Source organism: Camelus dromedarius, chromosome 25 (genome assembly GCF_036321535.1).
Source record: "Camelus dromedarius isolate mCamDro1 chromosome 25, mCamDro1.pat, whole genome shotgun sequence".
Lineage (NCBI taxonomy): Eukaryota > Metazoa > Chordata > Mammalia > Artiodactyla > Camelidae > Camelus > Camelus dromedarius.
This window is the reverse complement of record NC_087460.1, coordinates 17,748,326-17,771,746: the sequence shown is the minus strand read 5'-3', so window position 1 is coordinate 17,771,746 and position 23,421 is coordinate 17,748,326. Positions and strand designations below refer to the sequence as shown.

At 42.3% G+C, this 23,421-nt stretch overlaps 1 long non-coding RNA gene across 3 annotated transcripts in view; it reads right to left on the bottom strand.

Moving 5' to 3' along the window:
- Window positions 1-23,127, bottom strand: part of LOC105103526 (uncharacterized) — a 98,415-nt gene extending 75,288 nt beyond the window's left edge. For 2 of the 3 annotated variants that reach the window (XR_010377831.1, XR_010377833.1), the window contains exon 1: window positions 22,919-23,127. This is a non-coding gene — a long non-coding RNA (uncharacterized LOC105103526). Of the gene's footprint in view, window positions 1-946; window positions 1,006-22,918 lie in introns of all 3 variants that reach the window. The other variant, XR_010377832.1, reaches the window with a different exon arrangement.
- Between the last annotated feature and the right edge of the window lie 294 nt (window positions 23,128-23,421).

The following is a 23,421-nucleotide window of genomic DNA, read 5'->3' as shown; positions in this document are numbered from 1 at the left end:
CTGCAATTAGTCCAACAAGACCCAAATTCCCCTGCACTAATTTCCCTGACCTGTTGTGGCCACTCGTTGATGATTAGCCAGGGTGCTTCATTGTAAGCAACAGAAAGCAACTCTGATTTAAGTCAAAAATAAAATGTATTAAGGGATAAGAAGTTGCTCCCAGAATTGCTGGAGGGTCTTGAGAACCAACTCAGTTAACCTAACAGGAACCAAGAAAGCCAAGGCGGCCAGAGTCAGCCAAGGTGACCTGACAGGACCGGTCTGATCATGGAGACAGTGGTCCAGCAGCCACCACCAGCCCAGGCCACAGGATGCTGCCACTGACATTCTTACCACTATAATTCTGCCCAGAATGAACCCCTTCCTTCCTCGTTTTCTGCTTCACTAGATCAAGATCCCAAGTCCGGAGGAGAGGCATCTGATTGGCCAAAACTAGGTGACATTCCTGTGTCCTGGTTTCCTGGAAGACTTGACAGGCAAGGAGCTGGCCTCTTTTGATCAGCGTAGTGAATTATTCGGACCTCTTGGAGTTCCCATCATATTGTGCTTTAATAGCATAGATGTTTGTCCTCCCCACTAGACTGACACTGAAGGACAGGTACCATGGCCTAACTTGGTGTCCCCAGAGGCTACCACACTACCTGCCATACAGCAGGCTCTCAATAAATAAAAGATTAAAAAGGTACATTTATTCCAGGGTTTTCTTATGACCTTAAAAAAAAAATCCAAACTGAACTTATCAGGGAAATGAGGAAGGATGGAGAGTGTGAATGATAATAGGGAGAAGTAAGTCTGTTGGATGGAGGTGAGGAGAAGGGAACGGGTGGGATACACGTGAGTGTGTGGGGGTGATAGGTGGGTGTGCTGCAGAGCTGGACAGAGGCAGAGGTGAATAGAAAAAGAGAAAGTAAGAAACTAAAATGAGCAAATTGAGCAGTAGACTCACCCACATGTATTAGCGCAGCTCTAAAAGCCCAAGTGACCTGGAAAAAAATTACCCCAAACCTAAAAGAAATGAGTACGTAGGTAATTAATAACAAGCCGTAGCACTGAAATACTTAGGGGGGCTACTAATCCCCAATATCCTCAAATTATTTTCCCTAAAACAATAGTTTCATCATGTAACTCCTGATTTAGAAACTTTCAAGGGCTCACCAGTGTCAGAGATTAAAATCCATATTCCTAAATGCAGTATTCAAGGCCCTACCGAATCAGTCTTCCAAAACGAAGTCAACTCTCCTCTCGAGAAATGCCTTCCTTGTTCCCACCTCTGTGATTTTTCTTAAGCTGTTTCCTTTCCCCATTCTGAAAAGAGCTTCCTTGCTTCTTCAACTATACAAATCTAATCAGATTCCAATTAAGACTTCTCTCTCCTTAAAAGGAACCCTTCTGCACTGTTGGTGGGAATGCCATTTGGTGCAGCCATTATGGAAAACAGTATGAAGATTCCTCAAACAACTAAAAACAGACTTACCATATGACCCAGCAATCCCACATCTAGGCATATTTCCAAAAGGAACTCTAATTTGAAAAGATACACACAGTCCAATGTTCATAGCAGCACTATATACAATAGGCAAGACATGGGAACAACCTAAATGTCCATCAACAGATGACTAGATAAAGAAGTTGTGGTATATTTATACAATGGAATACTGCTCAGCCATAAGAAAGAATGAAATAATGTCATTTGCAGCAACATGGATGGACCTGGAGATTGTCATTCTAAGTGAAGTAAGCCAGAAAGAGAAGGAAAAATACCATATGATATCACTTATATGTGGAATCTAAAAGAAAAAAGAGGACACTAATGAACCCATCTACAAAACAGAAACAGACAGACATAGTAAATAAACTTATGGTTACCAGGGGAAAGGGGATGGGAAGGAATAAATTGGGAGTTTGAGATTTGCAAATACTAACTACTCTATATAAAATAAAGAAACAAATATCTTCTGTATAGCACAGGGAACTACATTCACTAGCTTGTAGTAGCCTGTAATGAAAAAGACTATGAAAATGAATATATGAATGTAGATGTGTGACTGAAACATTATGCTGTACTCCAGAAATTGACACAACATTGTAAAATGACTATACTTCAATTAAAAAAAAAAGACTTTTCTCTCCTTCCCCAACTCTTCTAACCCTCTATCATTTTAGAACTCAGGCAGTGATAATAGTACCACCCATTCAACCCTAAATCACATAAACCCTCCCCCAGCTCTGTAAAATTATTCAGCTTTGGGGTTATTCATGTTACCACCACATTAGGATGAGAAAATCAAATTGCTAGACCATGACTTCTTCATACTCTCATGTTTTGACAATGTTAAAAAAATTAGCTTAAATAAACAACAGTATTAATACAATTACTTTCATATACATGAAAAGGAGAGGAAAAAATTATCCACATGAGAAGATGATTTAAACTTATGTGCACACCTTTAGTAGGTACAGATCTCACAGTTTAGGGGATGATGGATTCTTCCAACCTGGGCTAAAATCCCAACTTTCCCGGAAGAACTTTCCCAGAAACCCCAGCAAACCTCTCTTCACATTACCTTTGTATTCGGACTTAAGGATGGGGTCAGTTAGAAGTGAGAGGTTAAGTGAAAAAAAAAATTTAGGTCCTATTTGAAAAGAGAAAGAGAGGAACGGATGCTGGGTGAGACTAAGAATTCTGCAAACCCTCCCCACCCCAGCAGCATGACCTGATTCTTTTGAACACTCAAGTCTGAGTTCCCATGGAATAGATTACACATCCGAAAGACAGCCATTCTTTCCATTCATAAGTAGCCTATGTCTTAAAACATGTTCTCGACATTTCATGAAATGCTCCCTAATTTTAAAAAATCAGAATTTCAAATAAAACATCCACTCTTCTTTTTAATTGAATTATAATGGACACGCAGTGTTTAGGTTCAGGTATACAACATGGTGATTTAATTATTTCTATACATTACAAAATGATCACCAAGGTAAGAACAGGTAGCATCTGTCAGCAGTGAAGTTATCACAACATTATTGACTATTTTCCTGTGCTTTATACTACATCCACGTGACTCCATTCTTCATTTTTAACCAACAAGCCTTGCAGTAATAAATAATAGCTCAGAACGGCCACTGCCCAGCCCTGGCATGCTCCTTTCTTTGATATAATACTCCAGGGTTTGTTGGCATAATGCTTTACAAGTTTATATTATCAAATCTGATTCTGTAAAAAAAAAGTTTACTGATAAAGAAATTGATGCTGTGCTGTTGGGAGATTTGCCTAGCATCCTGTGGGTCCAAAGCAGAGTCCAGATCTTCCAATAGAAGATGAGGCAGTGTGGAAAGAAATGGGGTTTGGAGTCCTCTTGACCTGGGTTCAAATCCCAGGGTTGGACTTAAACTAGGTAATCTGCAGAAGTGACTTACCGCAAGAGCCTTGGTTTTCTCTGTGAAAGGAGGTCACTGTCCTGCGCACAGTGATGGAATGAGGATGGGAGAGAGTGTGTGAAAACTGCCTGGTGCTCGGTGGGCCCTGATTAAAAGACACGTTGTGTTTTTGTTTTTTTTTTTTCCCCAGCCTTGTCTCTCTTCCCAAAGTGCAGCCCAGGACAGAGGATCCTGGAGGGTGGTCACCTGGAGAGGCCTTCAGAATAGGGCGAGACATCGCTTCGCCTGGTCAAAAAGCAAGACCGTACCAGCCTCTCCTCCGACAGTAACGAAATCGGAGGGAACTCTAGGTTTTGGCTTCCTAGGATGGTTTACTAGGGCCGTAGAAGGACTTCAAGATGATTCTCATAAAAGCTGTTTTCCTTGTGATTAAGTTGTGTTTGCCTGTTAACTATGTGGTAAACAAACCCTCAGCTCCCACCTCACGGATCGAGGGCAGCCGCGTGTTAATTGGGACTCGGAGGGTAGCGGCTTGGCAAGGCTGCCGGGGCCAGGAAGCCAAGAAGCCCAATTTGGTTATCAGTTCTGTTGACACGAGCTGAGCCGTGTGTGGTTGTGTGGCGGGTCCCGCAGGTCTAGCAGGGGTTTTCCCGGCTATGAAAGGCCTGTTTGAAACGCTTGGCCTGGAGTCAAACAAGGGCTTCAGATCAGGGTTCCCACTGCCGTCAGCCCATCGGGGAAGGGCGGACCGAACATGTCTGGTCTCATACTTGGTTCAGGACTGAGCAGAGAGGGAAAAGCAGGCAATGACACGGGCTGCACCTGGGGCTTAATCGGCTCCTCTGAACACCCACCACAAACCCACACCAGACAGAAGAAGATCCCTTTTCCTGTGAGAGCCATGGGCAGCTGAAATCTTTCCCTCTGTGTCACTTATCAAGGCTGAACTCAGACACACTCAATCCCCGAAAAAAGGCTGCCAGGGAATCAAAGGGGTGGGAGAGGTTTGCTGGGAAATTCCCCTCAGACAGTGGATGCACCACTGGAGAAGACAGTGGGGAAGAAATTCGCAGTGTAACGTGCTACCCTCCCCCAGGGCCAATCACTGTCAAAGACAATTTATTCTAAGCATTTTGTAATTATTTCAGCCAATGGTGTGTGTGTGTGTGTGTGTGTGTGTGTGTGTTACAGAAAGAGGGGAGTGAGTGAGTGTGTGTGTTTAATCACTTGCAGTTAAGTCTGTGTTCACAAGAGCTTTTGAGTTCAGCAGAGTCCAACCGCCAAACCCACACCCAAACACTTTGTAGATAACAGAAGACCCATTGCCGCTTATGCCTGTCTGACTGTACACAGACAAGCTTTGTGGCAGTGCGGGGAGGACCCAGGAGAGCGACCACGGACGTGAGGGCTCTGCAGTGAGAGTCACAGCAAGTCATTCCACTGCATCTGAAGAAACGTTTTGAGAAACTTCCCCGAAAAACCATTCATTCTGCTCCTCAGTCAATGAACGTAATTAGGTGCCTCGTGGGTCCCGCTATTGAGTGAAGTGCTGTGAAACAGGATGAGCATTTATTAGTAAGATTTCTGGTCATTCTTATACTCCACGTTAAATGCTCACAAGACTGGAAGCAATTATGCCAGGATGTTAACTGTGGTTAATTCTGAGTGGTGGGGGTAGAAGTGGGTGGTATTTTCTCCTTGTATTTTTCTACAGTTGAGACATTTCTACAAATGAATAATTTAAATACTTACTGGACGAATGAATGAATGAATGAATGAACCTGGTAGGTCTACCTGAAAACAGGCCTAGCTTCCTGATTTCAAACTGCTTCTGTTCCTAAAGAGACAGGACGGATGGCAGTGTTCCCAAGCAGCTGTTTCTCTGGGATTTTTGTGTTTGTTTCTTTGTTTTGTTTTGCCTTCTACTTTCTTTTCTTTCTTAGGGTACTTGGAGAATGAAAACCAAGAGGCAGTGTACACAGTGGGACAGCAGAGTTGGGGGAAAAGGTTGAAAAGTTGTGGACCAAAACGAAAGCCAGATGATAATCATTTAGTTTTAACAAGCGGCTTCCTCTGAGGAACATGGAAAGTTGCTGCCGGCTGCCATACTCGGGTGAGAAGGAGCACACCACAGAAGATGACAACCATCCAACGGAAGCTCCCTGAGGGCAGGGACCATTCGGCCCTGGATTTCCTGTCCCTCGAGTGTCTGGGCATAGAGCACACTCAAGAAATAAACAAGCTTTAAGTTATAAGTGAATCCATTTCTTTTGAAATCTGAAGAAAAGGGGAAAACAGCTTTCAAATTGTAATACTTAGAAAATGTGGATAGAAAACAGTTCTGGCTGTGAATTCTTTACAACGTTATCGAGGATATCAACGTGGGATTTCTAACCTCCAGAGATTAATAAGAAAAGAGATTCAAAAATACGTTAATGACAGTAGCAGTAAGATTCAAAAGTCCTACATACAAGCCAGAGAGACTTCTCTGTTCCCTTCCTTGCTCTTCTGTTGGTTTAAAACTGGTGCTGGGGATTCCTGGCTATTGGCCAAAGACTGGAGCAGTGGCTGGCAAATTACAAATCGCTCCTCCCCTCAGCCCGTACTTGGCAAATGGCTCCACGTTCAATCTGTACCTTAATGAACTTGATATAACTATTTCAACACTTAACAAGCCAGATAGAACCATGTCGGGCTTTACGATCTCTTTCGTCAGTAAAAATGTGGTCAGTTATAAGTAAATGTAAAACTATACAAGGCTGGCTTGTCAGGAATACGATTTAAAGATCTGAAAGAAGGGCACATCGTTTCCCGGACCACGGGCCACACAAAGACATTCAGCAGTGTCCCTCTTACTTAAAAGGTCTTGCCTGAGTGGTTCAAGTTTTGAGGGCCTTAGTCAATGGACAATGAGACCTGCTGCTATGTCTTTAATAAGTCCCCAGGACCTCACTTTGAAAAGATGACTCAGAGAGAATATTTTGTCAGGCCAACTAGGCCATAAAAAAATTAAGGTGGTTTTAAGCAGTAAAGGTTTTTATTATCCTGCTCACTTCCTGTCATGAAGCATTGCATTAAATTGGACTTTAAAGGGATTAATGACCTGCTTGCTATATTTCACAAGAAATTCATTATTATAAAATTTCTAGACGCATTGATATTAACACTAGGGCTAGTTTAAAAAAAAAATCAGAGGTGCTCAAAAAATATTCACGGAAGTGAATCAGACTTGTTAAACATAAAGGCACAATACTGTTGGGATGAAATTTCATTTGAATTCGTTTTTATCCCAGAGTTGCCAGACTTCATCTATCCTCACAGAATTGTTGGGGCTGCCATGAGGCGACCATCAGAAAAGCACACATACCGTGCTTAGAACTTCTTACAGCTCAGCAGGGTAAGGTACTTTGTTCTAGCTGGTTGAAACCCACAAGCATTACCCCCACTCACCCTTTTAAGCCAATTAGCTGACGAGATTGACGAAACCCCTTTTCAGCGCTATTGTCTTTTTCAAATCCAGCAATTTAAAAAAAAGTCACTTCTCTTGGTGATAATTGTGTGAGACTTAACAATTCACTAAGTCATCTCTCCAACAATCAACCAGTTTTGTGCTTTGCTGAATCCTGTCTACTGCTTCAGGCCACGTTATCTTCAGCAATTTCTGTCTTCTGAAATTCACAAGCAGTGGGAACCACTAACTGAAGTTACTTAAGTGCCTGCCTCATCCCTTCCTTCGATTCAATACTTGTCTCTCACATTCCCTTGCCTGTTCGGCATTCTCTTTGGGAAACTGAGGGTAAGACTGTGGATTGCTTGCACTAAGACAAATGATGTTTTACAGCAATTTGCTAACAGCCAAGTCTTTTGAAAACAACTGAACTCGTCAGCATCGCAATTCTCAGGCCCTAACTTTAGCAGCATCTCAAATGTGATATTTCTATCTGTATTGCAACTTCTCCGTGGCTGAAACATGTTCATCTGATGGGTGAAGTTCAGACCTGGTACCCGTATGTTCCTCCTTAAGTTCACTTTGTATTATTACACCTCCCTGCAGGAAGGATATTGACTAGTGCTTCCAGAAGAGGGCAATGTCCCTGAGTTTCACTTTACTAATAAATTTTCCAAACACCAAAAATTCACACCAACTTCAGATTATTTATCCAAAAGCACTCTCAGGCTGAAGTCTGAGCACTGATGACTTTAGGAAAACATTGGATTTGTACAGATTCCCCTTATAAATATTACTGTAATTTTCCTTTTCTCAAGAAATTCGAAACTATTCTATCTGTTTGACATAACTCTTCTCTGGGGCCTAAAGTTTCTGGGAAATGTCTTTGTGCTCTGCCAGGCTCTTGGCGTAATTATGCTGACAGCTCACAAACTTTTGAAACTGCTTTCCCCCTCGAGACTGAAATATTGATGTTATTTTAGATGGGTGCCTGGCTACAAAGATCACCATCTGATCTGCAAAGAAAAGGACTTGGGAAAACACACTGGATTGTCCCTCCTTCTCTCAAATGCTTGAGTTAAGCCGACTCCTGAAACCCCAGGTCATAAATTACTCTGTTGACTACCCTGAACATTTGAGATGTATGACCCTGAGTCCTCACAGGGACCCAGAGTAAAAAACTAAACTTTCTCCCCGCTGAAAACTGCATGATTATGTCAGGGGCTCTTCCTAGAAAGAATTCTCTTTGAACTTGAGTGCAAAATAAATAAATAAATAAATCACCAACTCCCTAGAAAGATTTTTTTAAGTCTGCTCCAAAGAATTCTAGCCCCAAACATCCTATGGAAAGCATTTCAAGAGAGTCGTACTTATTTCAGATGGGTTTTTGGTGGCAAGTGCACTGTGTCTCTCCTAAGCGTACAGCCTGTACCAGCCAGGCACAGGGCAATAAAAGTGACCTGCCAGTGGTACGGGCATCTCCCAAGGAGAATTTTGCCTGAAAGATCTCAAAAAAGCAAAGCCAGCTTCCATTAACCTCTCCAACCCTATAAAATTATCGCCTAGGTGGACATCTATTTATTTATTTGCTTTGTTTTGCCTGCCAACATCCCTTTGCCTTTCTTTTGGCTAAGAATTCTTTAAAAATGGGCATGTGATCCCAGTTTGGACAATCATATTTGCTCTGCTTGGAATCTGACTGAATGAAGTGACGAAAGAACAGGAGCGGTGAGGTGCAATCCTCTCAAAACAGCCCAGTGGACAGACTGCCCATTGGTTCCTGCTAGATGCTCAGAGCTTCCCTAGGCTCTGCCCCTTCTGAGACCTGGCCACCGGCTTGCCCTGGGATTCTGTGAGCTGAAGTTAACCAGACACAGTCTCTGTTGTTTGCTACCCAACGGCCCCAACCAAAACATCTGAATATAAAGGAACTCTATGAATCCTAAAAGCCCACTGGACGAGTATACCACAGACTGTTGGCCAGAAAATTAAAAACAAAGCCTTCTAAAAAAATCTATAAAAGGCATCCAGTTTTCAGTTGGAAGAGCCAAGATGGCTCCAGTCGCTCCAAAAAATCATCTCAAAACCAGGAAAATAGAAAACAAACCGTACTATGTATTTTTCATGGAAATCAAAAAATCTATAGCCCTGAATCAAATGGCAAAGGTGAACAGGAGAACTATAAATCATTTAGGTGCGAGGAGGAGGGCCAAACTCAATGCCTGAAAAGTAGGGGGAGTTGAGGGGAGATATGGTTTTGAGAAGCAAATGCTGGAAAATTCCAGAATTCAAGGCATGTGTTAGAGATGAGGCCAAGACACTAAAAAGAGAAGACATGTCTGAAAGTCTGTATAAGGAACACTTGGGCCCTGGGTCCTGCTCCCACCCTAGGCTGTCAGGTAACGCTGCCTCTCCAAACCCCCTGCCCCTCCATTGCAGACAAGGGGCTTTCTCTCCAGCAATGCTTCCCCTGGAGAAACTGAACCAGGGAGATGCCAGACACAAAGCACAGAGAAAGACCAGGGTGATGCTCTGCACAGTAAATAGATGATGCCTTCAGACCCTTCCCCTCCCCAAAGATGGGGGTGAGAGGAGCGGAAGTAAGAAAGTACCTGACAGCTTCAACTGTGCAGTGAAATGTGTTGATTCATAAGCTTGTTATGAAGCTATTGGAAGGTGTGGGAAGGTTTCATCATATGTTCTTAGAAAACTAAACAGTTGAAGAAATGAAGTGACTACAATATAGTGACTATATATTAATAAATATTACTAGTCACCATAATTCTATATAATAATATTACCTCCAGGTAGAAGAAAAAGTTGTACAAAAGGACAAATAACCATAGCAAACTACTTGGCTTGGCGGTATTAACATAGTCATAATAATGACAAGACTGAATATTGTATTTGAGCAGAAATTGAGGACAGTACTAGAAGTCAACAAACATATAAAATTCATAAATCAAAAGACTGAACTAAAAGGTTAATGCCAAAAAATACATTTATATAAAGATTCAAAATGATCACTTCTGGGGATCAGGACAGGAGTAGAGATGAAAAATGAGCAGCCACTATTTTCCGTAACAAGGCATTCAACATCATTTGGTTTCTAAACTACCTGTTGATACAAATTTAAATGAACTTCTTCAATCCACAGGAATTAGTTGGAAGATTAATAGTGTCATAAAAACTAAGGAATTTTTATGAAATAGCAACTGTAAATTGTTAAATTACACCAATAACTACATAAACCTGACCATTAGTAATAGAGGCATAACCCACATCTCTCAGTTTCCTTGCTTGTAATATGATGATGATAAAAATTCTTTGAAAATGTTGTACTAACAGATAACTTTTTAAACTTTGAATACAAATTGTTTTGGGTAGTGGATTAGGCATGAAATACTTTAGGAGTCCAAAGCCCTTTAAAAAACTAAAACTAGCTTACCGTTATTTGTACTTACTTCACTTAAGGCTGGGCATTTTTTAATTTAAATTTTTTCATATAAAATGTCATAAATATATCTCGCGTTCAGATACAACATTTACAAACTAAAATCATCTCCAGTAAAAATGTATTTATATAAATGTAAACATTAAATATAACATTGCCATCTTAAAGTACTTACAAATATTATTAATAAAAATAAATGTTCCAAAAACAAAGTCACTAACATGAAAGAAAAATACGGAGGGAATAGTCAAAGGTTAATAAGGAATATTATTTAATATTTTAAATGTTATCTTTAAAAAAAGCAATGTGTCAGTTTTAAATAACATACACATTTTCACAAGAAATTTTCCAGCTGTTGACAAAAGCTTTTTCTGACTCTAACAGTCTTAAGGTCAATGAGGAGATAATTATGAGCTAACTTTAGATATTTTCCTCAGGTTCTTATATCTTTAAATAATGTCATCTTTTTGTTAATAATTTTAAGGAGATCTTTTTAAACTTTTTTTTATTGCAAAAGCTGTCTTTTATTGATAGCAACCTATAGTTTTTGTTTCAAAGAATGTATTTATGACTTATTCCAATTCCTTTATTTTATCACGTTTAAAGTTCAATACTAACCTACGGTATAGCACAGGGAACTATATTCAATTTCTTGTAATAAGCTATAATGCAAAAGAACCTGAAAGTATAGACATTGAATCATTGTGCTGTACACCTGAAACTAACATTGTAAATCAACTACACTTCAATTAAAAAAATAAAACTTTAAAAAAAGATTTTACAAAAAGTTCAATACTATTGTGTTCACATTCCACTGGTTCGAAAAATCTTTGAGCAAAAATAAATATTCTTGTAATAGAAACTTGCAATAGCACAATCCAGTTGCTTATTGTATCTTGCACAGAGCAGATCTGTCTAGACTTGTAGACTGTGCATCAGATTGTCTTTTCATTTCAGTTGAAAAATTGAGTCATTGCTCTTGTTCTTTGAGACAAAATTGATTCAGGTTCCAGGTATTTTAAATAATAACATTACTATCCAAGTAAAATGTGATGATTTGGTAGTTAAAAATAGTACAGTATGCCAGACTACTGGAATACTGAAAACCAATAATCCCATCCCTTGCAGAAAGAGAATTCAAAGTGTTCTACACACTGATTTTCAGTTTATAGAAAAATGTTACACTGTTCATCTTCATCCATAACACAATAATTTTTCAACTGCTAAGTTACATCAGTTTGTATCAGATAGAAATATCCAATTTAATCAGAAATTCTCAGGCTAAATATACATTTTGGAGAAAGAAATATATAGTTATTACCTGATGATAATGACTTAGGGAAAGCAGTAATTCAAAATTCCTGTACCCATAGTGGGAGTGTAGAGGTGCAGTTTTGCCGGCAATCGCTCCATATTAATTCACCGGCACATCATTAAAAGCCTTCATCCGAGAGGGTCTGAGATCTACTTCCTGGAAATCGCCAAGTATGTGTTATGGTTACAGAGCAGAAAGAGATAAGCTTAAAAACTAGTGATGGTTTCTAGTCTCTTTTCTTAGTTTCTCTAAATGCTCTGTTCCTCAATTTCCTACATGTGCAATAGCGGGGAGCTTGTCTACCTTTAAGTCACGCTGAAGGTTAAAATACATGAAGCTCTTTGAGTAGGCTGGCAGGAGAACCATCTGAGTGGACAAGTCCCTAGTGGATTTTAGAGGTCGTTGTAGAAGTCTGCTTCCAGACAACCTATGTTAGTTGACTGCCACAAGAATCAAATCCATCATTAGACATTCACTTCGGGAGTTAAGCCCTGCCCTCTGCATTCAACCTCTGAAGCCCCTGGGAAAAAAGGCACTTTCAATCACTGTCATGGGGGTGTGGACTTGTGTTTCAGGTGCTGGCAGGACAAAGACGGAGCACAGAACTGCATTCCACGAGAGAAAAACAATGCAGAGAGCAAGGATAAAGAGACCAAAGACCATCTCTCCTGGCTCCCAGACTTTTCCCTGGGCCCAACTTTAACTTTCTTAGTTCGAGGCTGCTCTCTGTGTTAATTCTCCATCCTATGTCTTCCAGGTTGCTTTCCAATTACATTTGGAAGAGTCAACTGCCTACTCCTAACTTTGAACTGATGAAACCCTGAAGTTAATGGTTGCTTCACAGATCACAACAGGAAAGACAAACCACTGTGAGTACAGAAAGTGACAACGCTGAGTAGGAGGAGAAAGGGCTACAGAATGAATGAACGCGCAGAGCAAGGAATTAATGGCTCGATGCTACACGCCTGAAGTTTGGGAGGTTAAAAGTACTCCTCCAGGATGTGCCCAAGCTTCCAGTCGGTTTCAGCTTTTAGATATTTAGGCTTTGGCACACAACAGTTGGACTTCTCTTTGAAGAGGTATGGAAAGTGAGAACTATCTCCTTTTAACCCTCTCCAGTTTAAACACCCAATCCAGCCTAATAAGTTATACTACCACACAGAGTTCACATCTGTAGATAATTCTTAAAGACAAAAAGGAGCCTTTTTGGATTGGTCCTGATCTCCATAAGCTCAAAGGGTGGTAAAAAAAAATCATAAATACATTTATTTTTGAAAAGGTAATTCTGCACAACAGACAAACCCGTAAGGAACAACATCTCCATCTGTGGCGTGTTCTATGCGACGTGCATACATCTCTCTGGGGATCGTCCCGGTGGCTGTTCATCACACACACACACACAGTCACATCACTTGAGTGTGAAATGCTCAGATATGTCTCAGTGAAACCAGTCTGGCCTCTGCAGATTTCATTCCATGTCATCATTTCCAATGCTAGAAATAATCACCGGAACATTTTGCTAGAATCTTCCCAAGGGGATACATGAATAAGAGGGGTGGGAGGGAGAAGATGGCAGGGGGAAGTATCAGTAAAGGCCTTCAACCCCAGGGGGGCTGCTCAGGAGGAACTCAGAGGAACTTACAGACCCCCTGGTGATGTGGAGGAATCTTATCTAAAGCTGGTCAAATTCAGAGTCAACGAGTTATCCTTATTTCACTTCTCTGGGAGGAAAAAAAAAGAAACCCAAACGCAGACTACTAGGCAAGGGTTCAGTTTATCTGGTTCAATTCTGTCATCAGCTGCCAGGAGAGTTTCTCTAGACCCTGAGGGGGTGTGGGAACACTGAAGTACACAGATTTTCTTTCAGAATGAAGACATCAGAGTGACAGGAAGACGACCCGGGGCCCCAGAGATGCAATGTGGCGTGTGTATCCTAAGCTGGGTAAATGACACGTGAGCTTCTTGCCCCCAGACCCAGCAGCACGCAGAACCCAGACACACGAGCCCCACTCAATGAAGGGAAACCAGATTCCACCCGATCTGATCTTCTCTGGTCCTTTTTCTCTTCTTTCTTTTTCTTTCTTTCTTTCTTCCTTTCCTTCTTTCTTCCTTTCCTTTATTTCTTGTTGTTGTTGTTGTTGTTATTAGCCAGGTTTATTACTTTAAGAATCATCAAAACCAAATGAAAACTAGGTGGTCATGAGCTATTTCAACCCCTCGCTCTGAGTTCTCAAACTGGTGTCTTTTTGACAGCTCGCAGGGCTGTTGCATTTCACCAACATCCCTCCTTCCAGACCCGAGCTCTGAATTTACACACCAGGCAGAAGTGTTTCTTCGCCTGGGGATTCTCAGGATGCCAGGCCCGGCCAAGTGGGAGTAGCTTTCCTCCTAGACCACAGTCTTGTGGCCCACCGTGGAGGCTGAAATAAAGCTGCTGTACTCGGCCTCCCAACCTCACCCAATGCCCACTAATAACATCTGCTTTATGGCCTCCGTGCCTGCAACCTGCTCCCTCCTGGCTCTCTCGCCCTCTCCGAGAGGAGGTACTCTGCTCTGCGGCAGGTCTGGTGGAAAGTTGACAGTCTCCAAGCCAAGAGCGAAAGCAGCCAGCCCTGGATAAATGACTTGAAGTGCTTTCTCTAGGGACCCTTTCCAGGTACAGGAGCCCTTCTTAACCAGATTTGGCCGGTGCTGGCAGACAGCCTCGTTCAGGAGCACATTAAAAATCAAAATACAGACACCGTTTGGAAAGCATAGAAAGCTTGACTCTAACATCTTATGTATTAAAACATTGTTACATAAAAATGACCGCAAAGCTCCAAATTCATACTTTCCTACCTTGTGAGACCAGTTGCCACCAGGAATAAGCCCGGGAAAGTGTGAGGCCGACTGCGGGGCCTCGGGAGGCTGGGGGATGAGGCTGGAGCCTCGTTCCAAGCCTCGGGGGCAGACCAGTGCCCTGGCCCTTGAGGGCAGCCCCGTCTGAAGCGAAGTGGGTGAGCTGGTGCCTTCATCTCCCCACACGACTCAAGGGGCCAGCGCCCAGCCCGAGCCACGGTGGAACCGACGGTCTCTTCCGAGGCCCCGTTTCATCTGCCTCATAAAGCCCCAGACAGATTGGCACTGCTCACAGTTTTTAATGAATCGCCGGCTCCAGGCTGGAGCCAAAGGGGCATTACAGACGCAGAATGAACTTCTTTCATACCCTCGGAGATGGTGATACAGGAGGCCAGGCCTCCGGAATAACTTTCTGCCGTGGAACCCAATACCTGTCAGGTAATTCATTTCGTTTTTTTCCTCATCAAGTCTTAGTGGCATCCAGAATGGATGACTTTCGTCTTTGTTTTGAAGCGGACCTGAAGCAGGGCCCTGAACAGTTGAGATGACCAGCCCGCGCTAACTGGGGCTGGAACGCGAATCTCTTAAGGACCCCCAACCACGCGAGAATGTTTATGGAAAGCTGACGACAGGCCCAGCGCTGCTCGGCTTTACGTGCACTGCCTCACTCAGATCCAGCAACATCCCATGGGAAGCCTACCATTTCCCTCTTTTATAGATGAAGGACCCCCAAGTACGGAGAACGTGAGGTCTTACAGTTAGTCCCATTCTGTCCCTACTTGGTCAACATAATCCCTTTGACGTGGTTCAAAGATGAATGAATAAGGCATGATGTGGATGGTTGGACACTGGGAAGATAAAGTATTTTGAGGTCACTAGACACTTGTTTAAATCCAGATTCTAATACTTCGCCATTTCTTCATTTGTAAAATGGGGCCATCTGTAGACTCAGGGTCTCTGTGCTGGACAGAACAGTCAAGTACAATCCAAACAGGGCCACCTAGAATTGTATGATTTGATGTTCTTGTCAAGACTTCAGCAATTCCAAATTGTTCATAAATTCTGTTTGCCGTTTTTCCTCCAGAGAGAGCACGGTACTGAGGTGAAGGGAAGACGCACTTCGATTATTCTTAGTTTTGAGTCATAATTCGTCCACATACTGGCTGTGGGACCTTAAGCAAGTTACAGTCTCCTGAGTTTTTCTATCCCAGTCTGGGATGGGAAATAAATACATTGATCTGGAATTACTGTCCTAAAGGTTTTGTTACTTGGAAGGGGAGTACCATAACCAAAACCTAAAATGTGAGAACAGCTTTGGAACCAAGCAGTGGGTGGAAACTGGAAAAGCTGTAAGGAGTTTGAGAAGAAGGTTAGTGAAAAATTTAAGTGCCGTGAATACACAGGCCATATAATTTTGGACTTTGAGGAAAATGCTAGTGACGTCTAAAAGGAAATTGAAGAAAATCTTATTGGAGACTAGACGAAAGGAGATTCTTGTTATGAAGTGGCAGAAAGTTTAGCAACACGGCCACCTGCCACTGGAGACGAAAGCACAACATGTACGCAATGAACTGAGTGAGCCTCTGCTATTCCCCACCAGAGTATTAAAGTGATACCGGGTTTCTTCCTGACATTTACAGGAGGTAAGCCTGTCATATGAAAGCCTTAAATTGAACGTGCCAGGAAACCATTAAAACCACTAAAAAAAACAATGGCCTTGAACATTCTCAGCCCTTCCCAATGGCAAACAATGATAAATTTTACAAAGGGCTTTCAAACAAAGATCAAATACAGGACACTTTCAGGAAAACATTGTGCCTCCGAGTACTATTCATTTAAATGGAGGCCCCATAAAGATTTTAAGAGCTTGACTCACAATCAAACAACAGAACTTTTAAGATGTTTAGGGACATTGTCCCTCAGCAGAAGCTTCGGCCCTTTAGGAGGACCTCTCTCAAAGAGATCTATGGGCTTTTATCTAATGGAATAAACCCCGGTAGGATTCTCAGGAGGCCCACAAAATTTTTTAAAGAATTATTTCAGCTTTGACTGAAAATTACAGAGAAGAGGAGAAAATGAAAAGAGGCCATTAGACGTCAAAAATTCTACTGAAAAGACGGTTAAGAAAAATACTCAGTTGCAAACACATGCTCATTTTCATGAAAGAAGGATGACTCAGAGGGCAGAAATAGGAGTGCAGAAGGCAGAGGAAGCGTGATGGGGCATAACCCCTCATCAGGAGTGTGCCTGAATCCTAATCCAGGAACGTCCGCATCTGCCCGGCTGAATTCCGGAACAGTTCAGGGTCCCTGCGTGCCTCCCACTTTCCCCACTTTTGAGCAGAAATACCGACAGTGGTTATTCTGTGCCTTTCTAAACATTGCCTGTTGAGTGCATGGGGCAGAAAACTTGTCTCTTCACCCCCAGGTCTACACAGAGAGAGGAATCATATTTAAGGAACTATGTAAATAGGAAACCACACCTGCCAAGCCTCTTCTGTACCTGGACCCGATTTAGATGACAATATTCTAGACCGCAAGCTGATGCTCTAATGCGATGAGATGGGGGACCTGGAGAGAGAAGTGGATGTGCTTTGCCTGTGGAAGAGAGACGAACCATTCAGCCCTAGAAACTGGACTGTGGTAGCCAGCTTCCAAGATGGCGCCTATCATTCACGCCCTTCTCCACTGTACCAGAATTGGTCTGAGTGATTAATAGAATCTGGCAGACATGGTGTTATTTCACTTCTGAGATTAGGTTATAAAGGACACTGTGGCCTCTGGCTTGTTCTCTCTCTCTCGCATCCCTCACCCTGGGGAAAGCCAACTGCTATGCTGTGAGCAGCTCTATGGAGAGGCCTGTGCAGTAAAAACAAAAAAAAATTTTTTAAACAGAAAACAAAAACTGAAGCCTCCAGCCAACAGCCATGTGAATGAGCTTGGAGGTGGATTCTCCGGCCCCGTCAAGTTTTCAGACAACTGGAGCCCCAGCCAACATCGTGATGGAAACATCACACTGAGCCAGAATCACCCAGCTCCTGGATTCCTGAAGCTCAGAAAGTGTGTGAATAACAAATGTTTGTTGTTTTAAGCTGCTCAGTTTGGGAGAGACTTGTTATGCAGCTATAGATAACAGATACAGAGAGATAATACAGAAAAGTTTCTTTAAAGTGTCACATTAATGTGGTAAAAAACAACAAATGTCTGTGTGGTAAAAAAGATTTGCTACCTAAAGACATATTTTACTAGAAGACATGGAATATAATAATTAAGATCCATTTGCTACATGTCACTCTATGTGTGTAAAGGACATGAACGTACAGAAATGCTTTCTAGAGTCAAGGTGTCATCTCTGGAGAAAGGAGCACAGATCTATACCTCATTAGTCTTTAGATTGGTTTAAAAAAAATCGTTTGCTTTTACCAATGGGCCAAGAATGTCTTCTGAATAAATGCATTCTCTCTCTCTCTCCCCCGCCCTCATATATATGGTGCCAGAATAGCTCTATAATTGGAAAAAATGCTAGTGTTTATTATTCTGTATGCTCCCCACCTGGGGGTAAGAGGGAGATTGGATTTTAATCCACTCAAAAGGGCTCAAGAAGACAGGCGTGGATGAAAGCAGGGGCCGGGCATTCTAATGACCACAGCACAAACTCTGGATCCCCACCCTTGGGAAAGGATTTTCAAACCCAATGTGACAGACAGTCAGGGTGGAGCCTGGGAGAGGAGAGACAGGGGGCTGGAAGAGCCTGAAAGAGTAAATGCTGTTATAACCAAAGTTTCCATCCTATTGGGGATAACTGAGGCATCTCCCTACCGCCTGACTGGGACAAAACAAGCTGTAACGGCCTGTAACTAAATAAAGCAACAGGAAAGGGAAGACATTCTTGTCAGCAATTCCCAGTTTCAGCGGGATGTTTTGACTACAGAGTGAGTAGCACTCGTCACTGAAAACTGACAAGAACAAATCTTCTAAGCGTCAAAATACATCTCCTGGGGTTCGTTTCTTTCGGAAACCTCCATCTCCCGCCTCCTCATGACCCCAGTAGAACCTGGGATCCTGGGCCCAAGTTTTGTTTTTGATCCTCTCCGTGGAGCCATTTAGATGTCTTTCTTTTTTCATTCCTCCCTTTCTTTCTTTTTAATGTGCGTTTAGTGCCAGTGAGAGAAGCCAGATGGAAACTAAAGCTCTCTGTTTATGACTGAACAGGTACACCACAAACAGCAGTGTAAATGTTCCACCCCGCTGCCTCCCACACACCCAGACTGCCCCAAACGCCACCTGGAAGGACCAGTTTCTCGTAGAGGGATGATGGTTCCGTGTCTATGCTTTTCGAGCCTGGTAATATTTGCTTAAGAACAACATTTGAATAGAGGCCCCTCAGAAAACTCACATTTCCATATTTACTGGGGGGTTTTTGTTTATTACCGATGAGGTTAAGAAACCATTCCATATACTTGCTAAGTGAAAATAAGCAGGCTACAGAAGAGCATGGCCAGTCACCATCATCGTAGTAACACTGTTAGCATTTCCTATACATCGGGACCTGTGCTGGGCACGTCAGGTCCGTAGAGGTGAGTGGATGTGACATGCGCTCATAATGCCCATTTTACAGATGAGAGACTGAGGTGCGAAAAGGTGAAGTAACCCATCCAACTGCAGATGACCACCTCTGGGGAGGAGGGTAGACGTGCGGTAGAAGGTATCTTGGACTCTTTTATACTGTTAGGAATTATTTACCATTTTTATGATTTGATGCATTTTTAGTGAGAAGAAAATAATTTCTTTTTTTTTTTTTTTTTAAAAAAGGCATTGGCTTAATCGTGGTGAGTGACCCAGGAACTCCAGAGCCAGTTTATCGGGCTCCCCAGCACACAAGCTCTTCATCACTCTGCTTTGACTCTACTGTTAGGAAAAAAAGAATCTATAGACCTACAGGTGCCTGGTTTTGACCTCTACAGTCATTACCTGTCAGCCCCACGGGGAGCAGCAGGACAGAGTGACCACATAAGCTATCATCCCAAAGAAACACTTTTGAGAGTAAAAGGAAGTGCTAATTGGACGGCATCTGTCCTGGGTGGACTCGTGTGTATGACCTGATTGGGAGCAATGGTTTTCATTATGCTGTGCAGACATCAAATGTTCTGTCTTGAGCAGGGATCGTTTCAATAAGGAGAGAGGCAGTGCAGTGCACCCTTTTTTTTAAACAAAGACGCTTTTAGTTCTGACTCCTGTGGATATACATTTTTTTCATCCAAATCATAAATTAAAACTCGCATAATTAGCCTTGTGAGACCCAAATCCCAGGACCCGGTCAAGTCAAGCCTGGACTCCTGACTTGCAGAAACCAGGAGACAGTAACTGTGTGATCTTTTACGCTGCTAAACTTGTGGCAATATTGCTCACGCAGCATTAGAAAACTGATACATCCTCCCACCAGTGGTGTATTAGAATTTGAGATACTCTCCACGAAACCCCTTGTATTGTCAGTTTGGCCGTGTGGGTGGGTGTGGGTTGTGATTTTAATTTTAATTTTCTAGATGACTAATAATGCTGAGCACTTTTTCATATGCTTATTGGTCATCTGAATATACTCTTTTATGAAGTGCCTTCATAAGTATCAAGTATTTTTCCCATTAAAATAGAAACGAGTTGTCCATCTTTTGATTGCTGAATGTAGGAATTCTTTATTTATACTGGGTATGAGGTTTTGTAGGATACATGGATTAAAAATCTCTTCTCCCAGCCTGGAACTTGCCTTTTCATTCTCTTAATTGTGTCTTTTAATGAAATAAAAGTGTTCTCCATTTTACTTTAAACAAACTCGCATAATTCAAATTATTCACCACCACAGTCAGAGAAGTGCTGACGGCCGTAAATGTGGCAATCATTGTGATTGAAATGCTCATGTTTAATCAAAGTGCTTGGAAACTACTCTGGAATTCATCCCTCCCCAGCAGCAGGGCAGCAACCCTGCGATCATGGCTTCTGCTGTGCAGGTGGCAAACCCAGAGCTCTGGGTCACCTCCCCAGAGGCTACCCTGCAAGTTAGTCAGCTTCTGCTCCACCTAGCACCAACTTCCGCCGCTCCCCTGAGCTGCAAGACAGTTTCCAGCCCTCCGTGGCTATTCATAACTTTCTCCAAAGAAATAAAAGCCAGCTTTGGAAGAACATATGTGTTACCTTGGCCACATCATGCACCAGTACACAAACACCATTTCCATCTAGCCAAGACTATCAGTAAATAATGTAATTTGACTCAAAACGGGGCATGAGCATTTCTCAGTAGGGGCAGCCTCGTCTGGACCAGTTCGGATGACTAAGGAAACTCAGGATGTGGAATCATGAATCAGAAAGCGACCTCCTTTCCTCTGACTCAATGCTGAGCTCATGAGCCCAGGTGGTGCTGGGGGTTCTGCGTTCCTGGAGGGGCTGAACTCCTCGCAAATACACAAAAACCAAGGAAAAACTTACGAGCTTTGCTACTGCTCCCTAAACCAGGCTCTAAGATGGCACTGTACTAACTGCTGTAAACGTATTGTTTAATCTCAACAATGTGTATTCCATATTATTGTCCCATTTTAAAGATGAAGAAACTGAGGCTCAGAGAGCTTGCCAATGCTCCCCAACCAAGCTTATGCCTTACCAGTGCTCTTTCTCGTATATTACCCTGCCTCACAATAAAGAGCAAGAAGCAAGAATTAAAATGGTGTGAAACATTCTGCGAGCCTCTTACGCGTGTTTCACTCTGATCGCTGTCACTGTCACTTAAGTTCTATCAGTAGTAATACAGCTTTTAAATACACATTTCATTTCTTCCATTCTATTCACAAACTTGGGAAAGTACTACTCAATTTTGAGTGCATTTATGGTAATTAGAGTATTATCCGTTTTTCCCTCATATACCGAGAGGCCTAACATGTATTAGTAAATTCTTAAGAAGGAAATAAGCAGCGAACTTTGCCGGCAGGTGTATTAGCTCCAACCTCAAAGGCAATGCGTGAGTCGCCCACATTTCTTTGGGTCTGCTGGACCCTCTCCCCCGAAATGACAGCGCATAGCTAACCACACATGGCCCCTGTGGTTACAGAGGCTGGGGTCTGTCTGGCTGACCCCTCAGAAGCAGTTTGAAGCCTCTCAACGTGATTCCAAGCACAACGCTTGCAATTTAGATTTTTACCACTAGGTGGATGGTAGTGCTTTGTACACTTGTTAACAGTTCTGCTGAATAACTCCCCAGGAACTGATAAACATTTAAGTTTATAAAGTCAGTTATGCCAGCTTTAATCAAAGCTTATGAGCTCCACTAAAAAACAAGATTTTATCATTTAAAAGGGACGAGAGAACAATAAAGCCATGTGGTATAAAAAAAAAATCTCATTGATAATACCAAACCCTACTTAATTATGTTGTTTTGTAAAAGTAACCTCTTTTCTTAAATAAGCGTAAGAACTAACTAATCTGATTTGGAACAAAGGGAAGCCTTTAAATTGCTAGAATTTGGTGCCTTTCTCACTAAAATTCAATTACTGCTGATTACTGCTGAATCTAACTTTGGTTTTACTTTTTGTATTTTTAAAAAGAAAACTTTAAATTTTTTTTCCATATGTGGAATCTCGGTTGTCAGAGGAGTCAGACTTCAAACGTGACTGAGGTTAGAAGCTCCTACAGCCTCTCACGGCACAGCTAATCCGCATCGTGAGAACTCGGGGGAAGAACCTACCTCCCGGCCTCTCCTCGAGCTTCTGTGACTCTCATGTGGTGGAAGACTTAAACGAGGACGTGGGTGGCCTTTGGCTTGTCCCATTCCCTGGTGACCATCCCCCTGACTGCCCTTTACAATCAGGAATGATTTATTTCTCCAAGAAACTCCTTTCCATTCTAATTCCTGGAACTTTGAATCCTAGAATCAGCATAGAACTATAATAATGATAATAATAAATGTAATAGTTAAGGCTTCCACTGTGCTTAAAATAGGCCAGTCACTACATAAGCATTTTATACATATTTTAACTCATTTTAAGGTATGACACATCAAACATTAATTATCTAGAAGACATTCCTAAATAGCTTCATAGCTCCTTTTTAAATGTTTATGCCAAATGCCTATTGAATGATGCCAGTTTTAAACAGTTTATACGTTCATATAAATCTTACACATTCATATACGTAAATATGTTATCACATGTACACACCTCTTCTCCCCTCTTCCTGTCTCTTACTTTCCCAGGTGGTTTGTGGGCTCTGAAAGGTGATCTTCCCTTTTAGCTCAACCTGTCATTCCTCCACGAAAACCTTTCTGCTCGGGAGCCCTGTTCTCTGGCCAGCAGCACCTGCATTTACCACGCGCTTGTTAGCAAAGCAGAACCTCAATCCTTGTCCCAATGCAAATGAAAGCATAACATTAATGGCAGAAAGCAAGATGCATTTCCCTCAAAACTCTGACCCTGTGGACAAAATAGCACATGTTAGCAATTTACCTCTTTTCAGATGTCTACTCGAAATTATCCAAGTGTCTCCCCTTTTCAGATCCATTCGTAATTAAATGGAGCAGGCACCATGGCATTGCTTCTGTGAATGTCCCCATGTGCACCCCAGGCTTGAATCTGAAAATGTGGACCGTGAGGGTGGGAGCTGCACAGAGTCACTTGGACTCTGTCTCATTGGCAAACTCAGCAAACTGCTTTAATATTTGAGAGAGTTCATTAAAACTGAGGAGCACGAAAGTGCATTCTTTAGATGCCAAGAAGCAATGAGTGGTTCTAGCAACCATAGAACTATGTGTTTGTGAAATTAAGACTCGGAGGAGGGGGTGATCTGCAAGGTTACAGCTGCGCCCACCCCAGCTCCTGCTACCCCACCTCCCGGGCTGCTGCAAGGTTGGGGCTGATCGTTTTAAATCTTAGGAGATGGGAAGGAATCATTGGGAATAAGAGGGTGAGAGAGAAGGGGTGAGGCAAAGGGAAAGTGCAGCTAGTTCCAG